The following is an 11,489-nucleotide window of genomic DNA, read 5'->3' on the forward strand; positions in this document are numbered from 1 at the left end:
CTGAGGGGAACAAAAGATCCAACAACCTCAACTAAAGCTGTGTGAGAGAGCAGATGCTCGTGCCCAGAGAGGACGCGAGTGAGGAACTATGCCAGCAACCTTCATGCATACCGCTGCCCTGGCTCGTCCCTGCAGGCCCTGGGTCAATGTGCTAGCCGTGTGCCCATAGCACATGTAAGCACAACATCTATAATGAACACCGCACCAGGGAGGCACTGGAGGAAGAAACAAAGGAGGCCCTGCCTTGTGAAATACCATCTCCAGAGCCTAGGCATGGGCCCAGTGCTGCCACCACCAGCCAGGTGACTCAGGCTCTTACACACCTCTTCTGTTCCTAATGTTAAATTTGTATTGGCAAAGTAAATAAAGACAGTCTCAAACAAGACAGAACTGCACTGAACGAAGCTTTCCCCTGGCCACAGAGACTGAGAAAGAGGCACAGGCCGACCAGAGGCCAATGTCCCCAAGCTCTGGAAGGTTTTCCTGCTGACCATCATTTGCCAATCCTCCTGAAAAAACCTTCCAGAGCCACCTCCTGGAGCCACACCCTGGCTGGAAGTTATCTGGGGAATTGAGGATTGACAAACATGCCCAGGGAACGTAGGCCTGCCCATATACAGAGAAAAATGAAAGCCCAAGGAAAATGGTTAAAGCTTCCTGCAGCTTTGACCCACAAATGGCAACCACACTCCAAGAGCAAGTCAGAAGCAACCCCGCTCCAGCTTCAGTCTGCAGCAGAAGGAACTGGAAGGCTTGACAGACAGACCAGCTGCCATGCTCCCAGGCTTCTGTGTTTCCCACAAGGTGCCATGTGCCAACCTTGAGAGCCCTTGTCCTTCCAGAAAAGGGGAAAGGAAATGGGGGGGTTGACTGGCACCCCAGACCAAGCAGAAAGCCTCCACAGAAAGACATTTCTAAAGTTTCCACCTGCTGCTTCTGTCTCCTGAAGCCTAGCTTTACAACTACACAAACCCTTCTGATATTCCATTCTCCATGATTCCTTCAAGACCTTGAAAAGGGAAACAAGGGATCATACAAAGACAGTGACCCCCAGAGCCAATGCCAAGAACTCTCTGGACTGTCACTTCAAAGGTTCTTCCTCTCTGGGAGATCCCAGGAGGCTAGTGAGTGCCTTTGCCCCCGTCCCAGTGAGGAACCTTCTTCTTCCTTTTGACATAAGCCTGTGGATTTCAACCCTCTAAGGGAAATAAAAAGTCCTATTACATCCTTAACATTTCCTTTTCTGACAAAAAGGAAAGAACGTAAGGACTATTTCCTCCGAGGACTCAGAGGAATGCATTAGAGTAAACAAACTTGAGAACCAAAATCCTCAAATCCCCATTTATTAGATTTGCCCTTCGCCTAAAGGTCACACGTCAACAACCATCGGTGATAGACCTCAGTCACCGAACCCCAGGCCTCTGTCTGCAGGTCAAGCAATGTCCTACAGTGCTAACACTTAATACTAGATATAGAAGAAAAAAAGGAAATGGAAGAGAACAGTCCCCTATTCTTCCTGTCAGCAAGTAACAGTAGGTGTCACCACCGAGCCAGGCCTCTGCTTACATGGGTCCCCATAGGAACTCACACCAAGAATCTCTGCCCCTTCTCCCTAGACCATCTGTCTGATAACACCCCCAAAATCTGGTCCCAATCCCCCAAACTACATTCTTTTAAAGTGGATTCCTATGGTAATTCTGCTCTAAGGATGGGCATGTGAGCGGGTGTCCAAATTACCTTCTATTGTTGTGTTAAAGACACCATGGCTAAAAGTACATACAGGAGGAAAGGTTTATCTGTCTTACATATCCAATCACAGCCCAACATTGAGGAAGCCAAGGCACGAACTAATAAAGTAGGAAGAAAGCTGGGGCAGAGACATGGATGGATTCTGCTTACTGGCTTGCTCCTCATGATTTGCTCAGCCTGCTTTCTTATACAAGGCAGAAGGACCACCTGGCCAGGAGTAGCACTGACCACAGTGGACAGATCCTCCTACATCAAGAAGAAATCAAGACAATACCTCACCTGCCTACAGGCCAATCTCAGGGGGATTTTTTAAGATTCGCTCTTCCCAGGTCGGCCAAGTTGACAAAAGCCAATCAACAGGGTGAACAGGTATATGGGTAGGATGGAGCAACTTACATACCACTAGAGAAAGTACCGACAAATACAGTATATTGCGTGTTCCCTGGAAGGAAAACACGTCATCACAGAGCATTTAAAGGCATGTGCCTTTTGCTGGGATGTTAGAGTCTTCAAAGATTTGTTTTCTAAATTTCTGTACAGAGAACATGTATTATTTGAATAATATTAAAACTGTGGTTTTTTGAAACCCCTTAAATATGTTGTTAAAGAAAATGTTTTAAGTAAGCACACAAATATGTAGTTTCAAAAAAAAAAAAAAAGATTCCATATCCTTCTAGTACCTATGTAGGGTAGAATGGACAGTAGGTTAAGGGACAGACCAAAAAGCTCTGGGTCCTTGGTCAGCCCTGGTCTTCAGAAGACACCTCCCCTAACTGGCTGCCAGGCGCATAGCATGTAGGCATCTGACTTTGGGGAATAAGGTCCAGCTGCCCTTCTCAGAATGGTGGTGAGAAAATCACTTGGCACAGACCCTTCCTTCCTCCCCAGTGGCCCTGCACCAGAAGGTAGAAACCGTTAATGAGTGCCAACTCTACACACAAACTCTGGAATTTCTAACTTAGATCAAATAACAAGTACGGCGACCGTATTTTCTCAACAGGGAGACAAAGGTGACTAGTGTCCTTCAAGGCCTGGGGTAAGCACAATGAGACTCCGGGCCATATCTACTCTCACAGCAACCAGCAAGCCTGGAAGAAGTGAGGGTATTCTACAAGAGGCGGTTGTGCCGTCTTGGGAAACAATGTACCCCAAGGATTTAGAATCCTCCTGGGAATTATACACCAAGAAAAGAAAATGGCTTAAAACCCGGGCCTCCCATGGGGGAAACTTTTCTCTCAAAGGTTTATTTGCAACTTGTCAGCCCTGTTGCAGGAGTGTGGGCCTAGGCAGTAGACAGTGACAGGCAGAACCGCACCTTGACCAGGATGGTTTGAGTATATCCCTCGATTCCTATTTATACTCTCCCCTCATGTAAGGGGTCAGGGCATGTGGGTGGGGTGATCATTGGGTCTCTTCCACTGAAGAAATCTCCTTTTCTGATTTCCACTTTTTTTTTTTTTTTTTTTTTTTTTTTTGGTGTTGGTGTTCTTTTAATTTGGCTTATCAAAGATGGGTGGCTGAGCCTGGCTTGTTAAAGCAGCCAAGCATAAACTCTGACCCTCACTCTGATAACACTAATGCCCATTTTTATAAATGAAGTTGCACTGAAACACAACCATGTGTATTCACTTATGTGCTTCCCACAGCTGCTCATTCACATTTCTTGATGGTTTGTTTGCAAGAGGGACCAATTAGCCCACAAAACCCAAAATACTTATGTTCTGTCCTTCAAAGATGAAGTTTGTAGACTCCAATTCTAAGACAACAAACTATAACCATAATTATTCCAGAACATCACCAAAATTATCTCCTAGCAGGCCAATGAGGATGGTCCTGGGACAAGGACTCCCGCCCTATCAACCTCATCTCCAGACATCAACAAATGAACTTGACCCACCATCCAGAGCCTGGAGACCACCTTTTACTGGATTACCTAGGAAGGGAAGCCCTCCCTAGAGCTGCTCATGAGTGGCAACAGGAGGACGTGTCGGATGGATGTCAACTCCCTGTACAGAAACCACCTGTATTCTCCTTCTCACGCCACACAGAAAAGCCATTGTCAGTCCACGGCTTGAGCTCTTACACATCCACCACCTCATTAACACTTCGTTCCTTCACATTCACAGTCTCTCTAACCAGTCCCTGCTGGACAAACACTGAGAACTACTACAGAGCGGAGCGCGGGGTGTCCGCTGGTAGGCAGACAGCAGACAGATGCCCCAAGCCTCATGCAAGGTACTTCTTGACTACGGGACAATGGTCAAATACTGGAGAGCCACACTGGCTGGTCAATCTGCCCTACACCAGTTACCATGAACCCCAGCCAGATGTAGCCCTGGTGGCACATATTATAATTCCATACCACTCTGGAGACTGAAGCAGATGGATCATGAGTTTGAGACCAGTTTGAACTACACAGCAAAATCCTATCTCAAAAAACCCTATGTATTAAAAATATATGTGTTAAAAAGTATTTGGCTCAGGTAGTGGCCCAGCAATAAGGTTAAGACCTCTAATTAGTTGCTTGGTTTGAACCCTGGCTCTCCTGCCAACCTGCAAGTTAAATTATATAAGTTTAGCTCTGTCCCTCAGTTTTCTCATCTGCACTTGAGAATAAATTAGATCCCTCGAATGAAAGTATTTAAGGTATTTATGGCATGCACTGGGTATCTAGAACCATTTATTGTCGTGATTATGAACGCTGTGACCATTCAGATACACTGGTATAGACCATAAATAACTAAAAATACCTTTAAAAAAAAAAAAAAGCCCTCCCTGTAAATTCCAGGATCCCTTCTGAGTCAGGGAGACAGGCAGTGCTGGGAAAGGCTAGGTTGGTCCTCACCGGGGTGCTTTATTTAGCAATGTGGCATGGGGCACCACCCCAAAGAGGTGGTTGGGTATGCTGCCTGCCAGCTTAGAACACCTTGGAAACATGCTGGACATAAACACCCACAGAACTCCTCACGTCACTGATGAGCAGAAGGAAGCTCTCTTACCCACTAGTACACACATGCAGACATGGGCACGGCACCAGCCCCCAGCTCAAAAGCAGTTTTTGAGAGTCAGGCTGCATGACTTCATGAGTCTGCAGACACAAGCATGTGTTCCTAGATTCACCCCATTCCTGCCTACCAGAGGGAAGGGGGAGAGCGGGGAAAGCAGGCAGCTGTTGCCCAGGAAGCTAGTCTGCTCTGGCTATTCACAGGACATTCTAGATGAGAGGAGGACATTCTCAACAGACCTGGCCACAGCAATGCCCAGCCTGCCCTTTGATGCCCGATGGTGGCGGTGGCTACCAACACCTCAGGGAGTGCGACCACTCAGTCACTTTCCACTTTCTCAGAGAACTGAGCTGTCTGCGAGCATGTCAAATGGCAACCACTGGCAAACTATCAGCAATGTGTTCTGCCTCCCTTCTCCATGCCAAGACTGGAGACAAACGCATACCTGGCACTGTATGTGAACAGTCTCCAGGACATATTGCCGCCCAGAGAACAGCAGGTCTTCTAGTTCCTGGACACTTAAACTACAGGCTGACAGACAGACAGACAGACAGCAAAGATGGGTTTCCGGCTTCAGCTTAGATACCAACTACGTATGACCTCCAGGACACAGGTTCTGTTCCTGAGGCCAGTGTATCCCTCTTCCTCACATGTCAATCAAGACAGTGTATCTATACTTGGAGTACAGGATGTTAAGGGGCCACACAGAGCTCTTTCTGGGTTTTTTTTTTTTTTCCGGAGCTGAGGACCGAACCCAGGGCCTTGTGCTTGCTAGGCAAGCGCTCTACCACTGAGCTAAATCCCCAACCCTCAGAGCTCTTTCTGAAATGATCTTTTCAGATTTAACCAGGTCTGGAGGGAATAATTCTTAAACGAATTAGGAAGAACCCATGTAGACATTCTACGAAAACAGCAGGGGAGGTAGGCCCTGGGCTGACTTCACAAAGGTACAAGCAGAGAGTCTACATAACTCAGGAAAAGCCCAGTGCAGTGCACGGGTAGAAAATGGGGAGACATCTCTCTGCTGTAAACACACACACACACACACACACACACACACACACACACACACACACACACACACACACACAGAAAGAGAGAGAGAGAGAGAGAGAGAGAGATCTCCACAGGATTCCCTGTTCCCCCTATATTTAGCTCCTATACCTCAGGACCTACCTCCTCTGTAACAGCCCCTTTGCTCCCTCTACTCTAGAACATGAGTGACCAGATATGCACACCTTCAACCCTCGTCTCAGACCCTCCTCTCTTCCAGTCTTTCTTGTGCATGTCCCCTTTTACATAAGCCCTTCCTCTCATGCCCAGCCTCCCTACACCAAACACAGGGAAGTTCCTGCACACTCTGATCTCCTAGGAAGAGAGCGCGTGCGCGCACACACACACACACACACACACACACACACACACACACACACACACACACACACCCCGCTGCCCCTGGGACATTGGAAGTGCAAGCCAGCGGGACTCCTCAACCTACCCCCACGACAACTCTCCACTTCCTGTCAGCCTCACTCATTCCCACAACTCTCCCCTCAACCTCCTTCAGCAACCTCTCCTCACCTGTTCCACACTCTGCAGCTGAGCCAGCTCAAGCAGGTCCTAGCCCTCCTGCCTCCCCACTGTGTACTGTCTTCTGAGCTGCTTCCTTCTGTCCATGAGCTATTCAAGGCCCCCCCATCCTCAGGCCAGGTAGGCTCTCTGATCCGAGGTAGCCACATCTGTACCACACACCCATCCCAGGACTCTAAGCAGCTACAAGGCACACACGGAACTGGGAAGGGATGGAGTATTCTAACTTTGACTGTGCTAGTGGTTAAGATACATTTTTTTCAACTGTTTGGGAAATGGGTGAATTTAGTACATGCGAATTATATCATAGTAAAAAAGGCTAGAATAAAATAGTTCCAATGGCACTCAGCCCCATTGTCGTCACCTTCCCCCAAACTAGTTCCTTCTCTTATGACCTCTATTTTCAGTACTGACATCATTATACAACTTCTTCACCATCTAGAACACTGACCCATATATCCTACCTGTATATATTCAGTGCACACGCTGAGTCCTATGGTCTCTCTGATTCCACTACCTGTGATACAGGTCACCCTATACTTATAGGCTGCCCCTCCCTCCCCTTCATGCCCATCCCATCACACAAGCAACTAGAGAAGAAACAGGACCTTTGAGCTCACCCCCCCCCTTTCCCACTGGCTCTCCTCAGTTCTTGACTGTTAACAAGAATGTTAAAACCATTTCCAGTTGCCAAACCAAGGCAACTCTTTTGATATTCCTGTCTAATTTTGCACACAGCTCTAGTTTCAACTGAAAAAGATAATGACTCAGTGTCCGTGACTCTTACTGGAAAATTATCCTGCCAACTAGTGAGCTTCCCAATATTAAACCTTCCTTAAGAAGGAAGTGATTTCCCTTCCATATCTTTTTCTGTGGCTAACAGAGGGCACCCCGAAAACCCCTACTTGGAATGTTCCCCCTCCCCCAGCTACGGAATCCTGACACATTCCCACAGAAATACAAATTCACTGTAGAGGCTTGGGATATTTTTCTTTTCCAATGTCTTATCTTTCATGTCCTCTGGATAGCCATCATTTTTAGGACTGAATAATAAATTCTGGGTTTCATGGAAAGCAAAACGTAGACCCAAAGGCAAAGCCTCTTGCTCTGCACAAAAGAAGACGTGGTTTCTGGTGCTAACTATAAAAATGTAGATAAATTCTACAACCTGTATATGTGCACACACTACATCAAAACACCTGCATGTGTGTGCATGTACATGTGTGGTGTGCAGCCAGACACTCCCCACAGACACAGGCATGCTCTCCTTCCACATTACAACACACACATCTAAGCAAAATATGTGGATAAGAAAAGCGTGCCCTCAGAAAAGTCTCTTAACCAGCATTCAGACGGCCCTCGCTTGTTCGCTTACTGACCGGGTGGTTTCCTGTGCTTACCCTAGGGAAACAGCCTCATAATCTGAGTCTACTCAGCCACCTTCATCAGGCACAAAGGTACACAGTCTCCACCTCTAAGTCTCGTTTCACCTGTACCACCCTGTGCACTCAGGGTTTCTTTAAAGCCCCATCCATATGCCTTCCACCATTTGTTTACAGCAGTGACATAACCCTGTCCTAAACTTCCCAACTACTTGTGGGCCAAGTTGCACCGAGGTCCCTGGCAGCATGGGACAACCCTGTCTTGAGGCTTGCCTGCATAGCTGGAAAACAAACTTGCTCTTCAGGGGGTATTTGGCAATGTCGGGAGACATTTGCAATAGTCACGATTGGTGGGATTGGGGGAGGGGCGTCACTAGTTGTCTAGCAATACAAGCCAGGGAGGGATTCCGCTACACACCCTACAAGGCACAAGGGAAGCAGGCACGGTAAACAAGGTTGGGTCCAACACGTTAAGAGTTTGGAGTTGGGAAGATCTGTCTTAGGCGGTTCATTAGCCCAAAGAGAATGCAGACTGCCTCACTTTTCCTTCGTGCCACCTGGCCCCAAAATGATCACAATCCAGCTGTTTTCATTATTCACAAAGCTAAACATAGCATCCAAAGCTACCCTCGGAGTCGTACAGGTGCTGCTCTTGTAAGACAACAAGCCCCTCTACTTCTCAGAAGTGCCTTCCTCACTCCGAATATTTCCCAACAGCCCCCCTGACGGCATGGCCACCCGCCATAGCACAACTAGATGTCTGGCATGATCATTAGTCCAAATCCTCCGGCAAGAAGGTTGGCCTGACACACCCCAGCTCCAGAGTCCTGTTCCAGACACCAAGTTAGCCTAAATCAATTTTCTACAGAGCTGCAAGCCCAACCCAGATTGGATGTCTGCACACAGCCTCTGCCCCTTCAGGAAGCCCAGCCAATGGAGGGTCCCAGCACCCAATCCCGCCCCTACAGCATTCTCTGTCCCCTCACACTCAGAAGGTGGCTTGGCTGTGTTATGTGACAGCTTCTGTGCCAGAGAATGCAGGAGTTGTCCAAACTGCTAGTATCTGAAAAAAAAAACAAGAGGAAGGACCAAAAAGAAACGAAGAAAAGGAAAAGGGGAAGGAACTTCTTCCCTGACTTCACCCCAACCTTCATGAAACCCAACAGCTGGCCTGAGCATATAAGTCTAGTTCTGACACGAACTGCAGCCAGAGCCCGATGCACAGTTCGAGGGTCTGGGAACTCAGAAACACTGGGAGAAAGGCAAGCACGTGCGTGGACGACGCACAGGCCCGCTAAGAGGGCTCCGGGCGCCTCCAGAAACCCACGGCGTCACGCGCAACCCTCCGCTCCCTGAGCCAGATCCGGGACGGGAAAGGGCTGCACCGTAACCTGGCCCTGAGGCTCCTTGGCTGAAAGGGAAACTTGCAACCCAGGCCGCACTCTGTCACTTGAACGTGTTAGAATGAACCCCGGGGTTCTGAGACTAGCAGCGGGCCGGCAGGCGGCAGCCTTACCCGGCTGCAGGAAGGTAGGCTCCTCCGTCAGCAACACAACGCCTCCGCTTGCTCGCCCTGCTGCGAGCGCTCCCCCACACGCTCCACTTCTGTTTACCTTCTGGCCCGCGTGCGCAAGCCGCGCTCCGCTTGCTCCGCCTCCGAGCTCTCCCATTGGCTGAGCCGCTGTTAGCTGCCCCAGTGCCACAGGACGTAGTGGGAGCGTGCTCGCCGCGTGCGCGGCTCACAGCCAATAGGGACTGAGGGTGGAATGACGGCAACCAATGAGACGCAGAGAAGTCCCTAATCTGCCTGTTCGCTGTCTTTTCTCCAGGGTTGAGGTGAAGTCGTGTTGTTGTTCTGCGTGTGCATCTTGAGGATTGGCAAGAGTTTACGAGGCCGCCATGTGCCGGTCAGCTCTGTACCGACTCTAGCTTAGCCTCCTAGGAGCCTGGACGGGAGGACCTCAGATGTTTTGCTGCGATCACAAAGGACCCCCACCCCCACCCCAGGGCCTAGACGAGGCTGGGGTTTTGCCCTGTAGTGAGGGCTTCTGCCTGGGTTCCTCAAAATGTATTTGGACTGAGGAAGTGTTATGGTGCTGACACCACAAAGTTCTAAACCCTCCAGCTTTGAATTTAGACTAATCGTGCTTGCTTATTATGAGCGCCAATACAAAACAAGGATCCATTTACAACGTGAAAAACAGCCCCAGGAGTGCTCTCAAGTCCCTCTGTTGACACATAACAGCCCCCTGGGATTGCTTACCCAGAGAAGATAGGATTGCGGCAGGACCATGCCACCTTTGTACTGAATGGGAGAAAATACCTAGCCTTCGAGCCTTTCCAAGATGCTTCCATGCCAGCTCAGCCCTTTTTACCCAGCATTGCCGGGCCAGCTTCCCTCTAACATACCTAAGACAACTGCTATCCTCTCCCATGGTTTATTTTCCGTTTTCGTCAGATTGATATGATTTGGGCCTTATTCCTTGGAAGAATATGACCTATTTTATTATAGTTAAAAACATCTCTCTTGATCAAACACACATACACACATGGAGAGAGGGAGGGAAAAGAGAGAGAGAGAGATCCTCATCACTGCAAGTTAAGAATTCCTGGGAGCTCCTTTTCAGATATGAAAAAAGTTTTGTGGTTACGTTTTTAAGAGTCTTTGTTTTGTGGATGCATTCCAAATTACTGGCAGACAAAAGTAATATGATGCATGGAACTAGCTTCAAAATACTAAAGGGCTGGCGTACTGAATGGGATGGGCTATGACTCAGTATTTACAAAAGGAGAATGATAAGTATGGGGTTCACGTTATGTGTCTCTGTAAGTCTCCAAAAATAAAAAGATGTTAGGAAAGATATGTGTATCTCTTTTTCTAACCACCACAGAGAGGAGCTCATGGAGGCAGAGGCCCAGGTGTGGTCAAGATTCGATTTCAGCCATAGCCCAGAACCATAGTAGGAGAGAATCTTAGGCCAGGGATGTCATCAAGGAGTACTTCAAAAGCAAGAAGTGAGCAAATAAAAATTTAACGCATTTAGGCCCTGAACTTCATTGGCTGCAGCAATAGGGAGAATGAACCCAGTACCTTACCTGGGCAGCACAGTGGAGCCAGCCCCAAGGGCATGAGAATGGGAGAGCTGGCCCTACCACTTATCTGCCCTGTGGTAGCAAGAGGGAAGGAGACATACCCCACCCCACCCCCAAAAATGCCCCTTGCCACCCGTAGTAGGAGGGATAGGTTCATGAGAGAGGGAGAGCTTGCCCTGTCCCTCACCAGATGAGAGCAAGCCATGAACCTTGTCCTATGTGGTTTGAATATGCTTGACCCAGAGAATGGCACTATTAGGAGGTGTGGCCTTGTTGGAGTAGGTGTGGCCTTGTTGGGTGGTCACTGTAGAGGTGGGCTTTGAGACCCTCCTCCTAGCTGCCTGGAAGATGGTAGTCTTCTCCTAGTGACCTTCAGATCAAGATGCAGAACTCTAAGCTCCTTCTCCAGAATCATTTCTTCCTGGATGCAGCCATGCGTCCTGCCATGATGATAATAGACTGAACCTCTGAACCTGTAAGCCAGCCCCAATTAAATGTTGTCCTTTATAAGAGCAGCCTTGGTCATGGTGTCTGGTCACAGCAGTAAAACCCTAACTAAGACACCTGAGCAGTACTGTAGAGCTAGTCCTGGTTGTGGGGCTTGTGGGTGAGCCAGCCCCAAGGTCATGAGAGTAGAAGCAGTGGCCCTGCCCCTTGCCAGCTGCACCAT

The 11,489-nt window shown here is 48.6% G+C and overlaps 1 protein-coding gene across 1 annotated transcript in view; it reads right to left on the reverse strand.

Moving 5' to 3' along the window:
- Coq8a (coenzyme Q8A) overlaps positions 1-9,344 on the reverse strand; it is a 29,031-nt gene extending 19,687 nt beyond the window's left edge. Inside the window, exon 1 of the mRNA XM_032915175.1 lies at positions 9,243-9,344. The gene's annotated coding sequence lies outside the window, so the exon portion shown is untranslated. The remainder of the gene's footprint in view (positions 1-9,242) is intronic.
- Positions 9,345-11,489: the final 2,145 nt, after the last annotated feature.

This window comes from Rattus rattus, chromosome 10, assembly GCF_011064425.1.
Source record: "Rattus rattus isolate New Zealand chromosome 10, Rrattus_CSIRO_v1, whole genome shotgun sequence".
In the NCBI taxonomy this organism is placed as follows: Eukaryota; Metazoa; Chordata; class Mammalia; order Rodentia; family Muridae; genus Rattus; species Rattus rattus.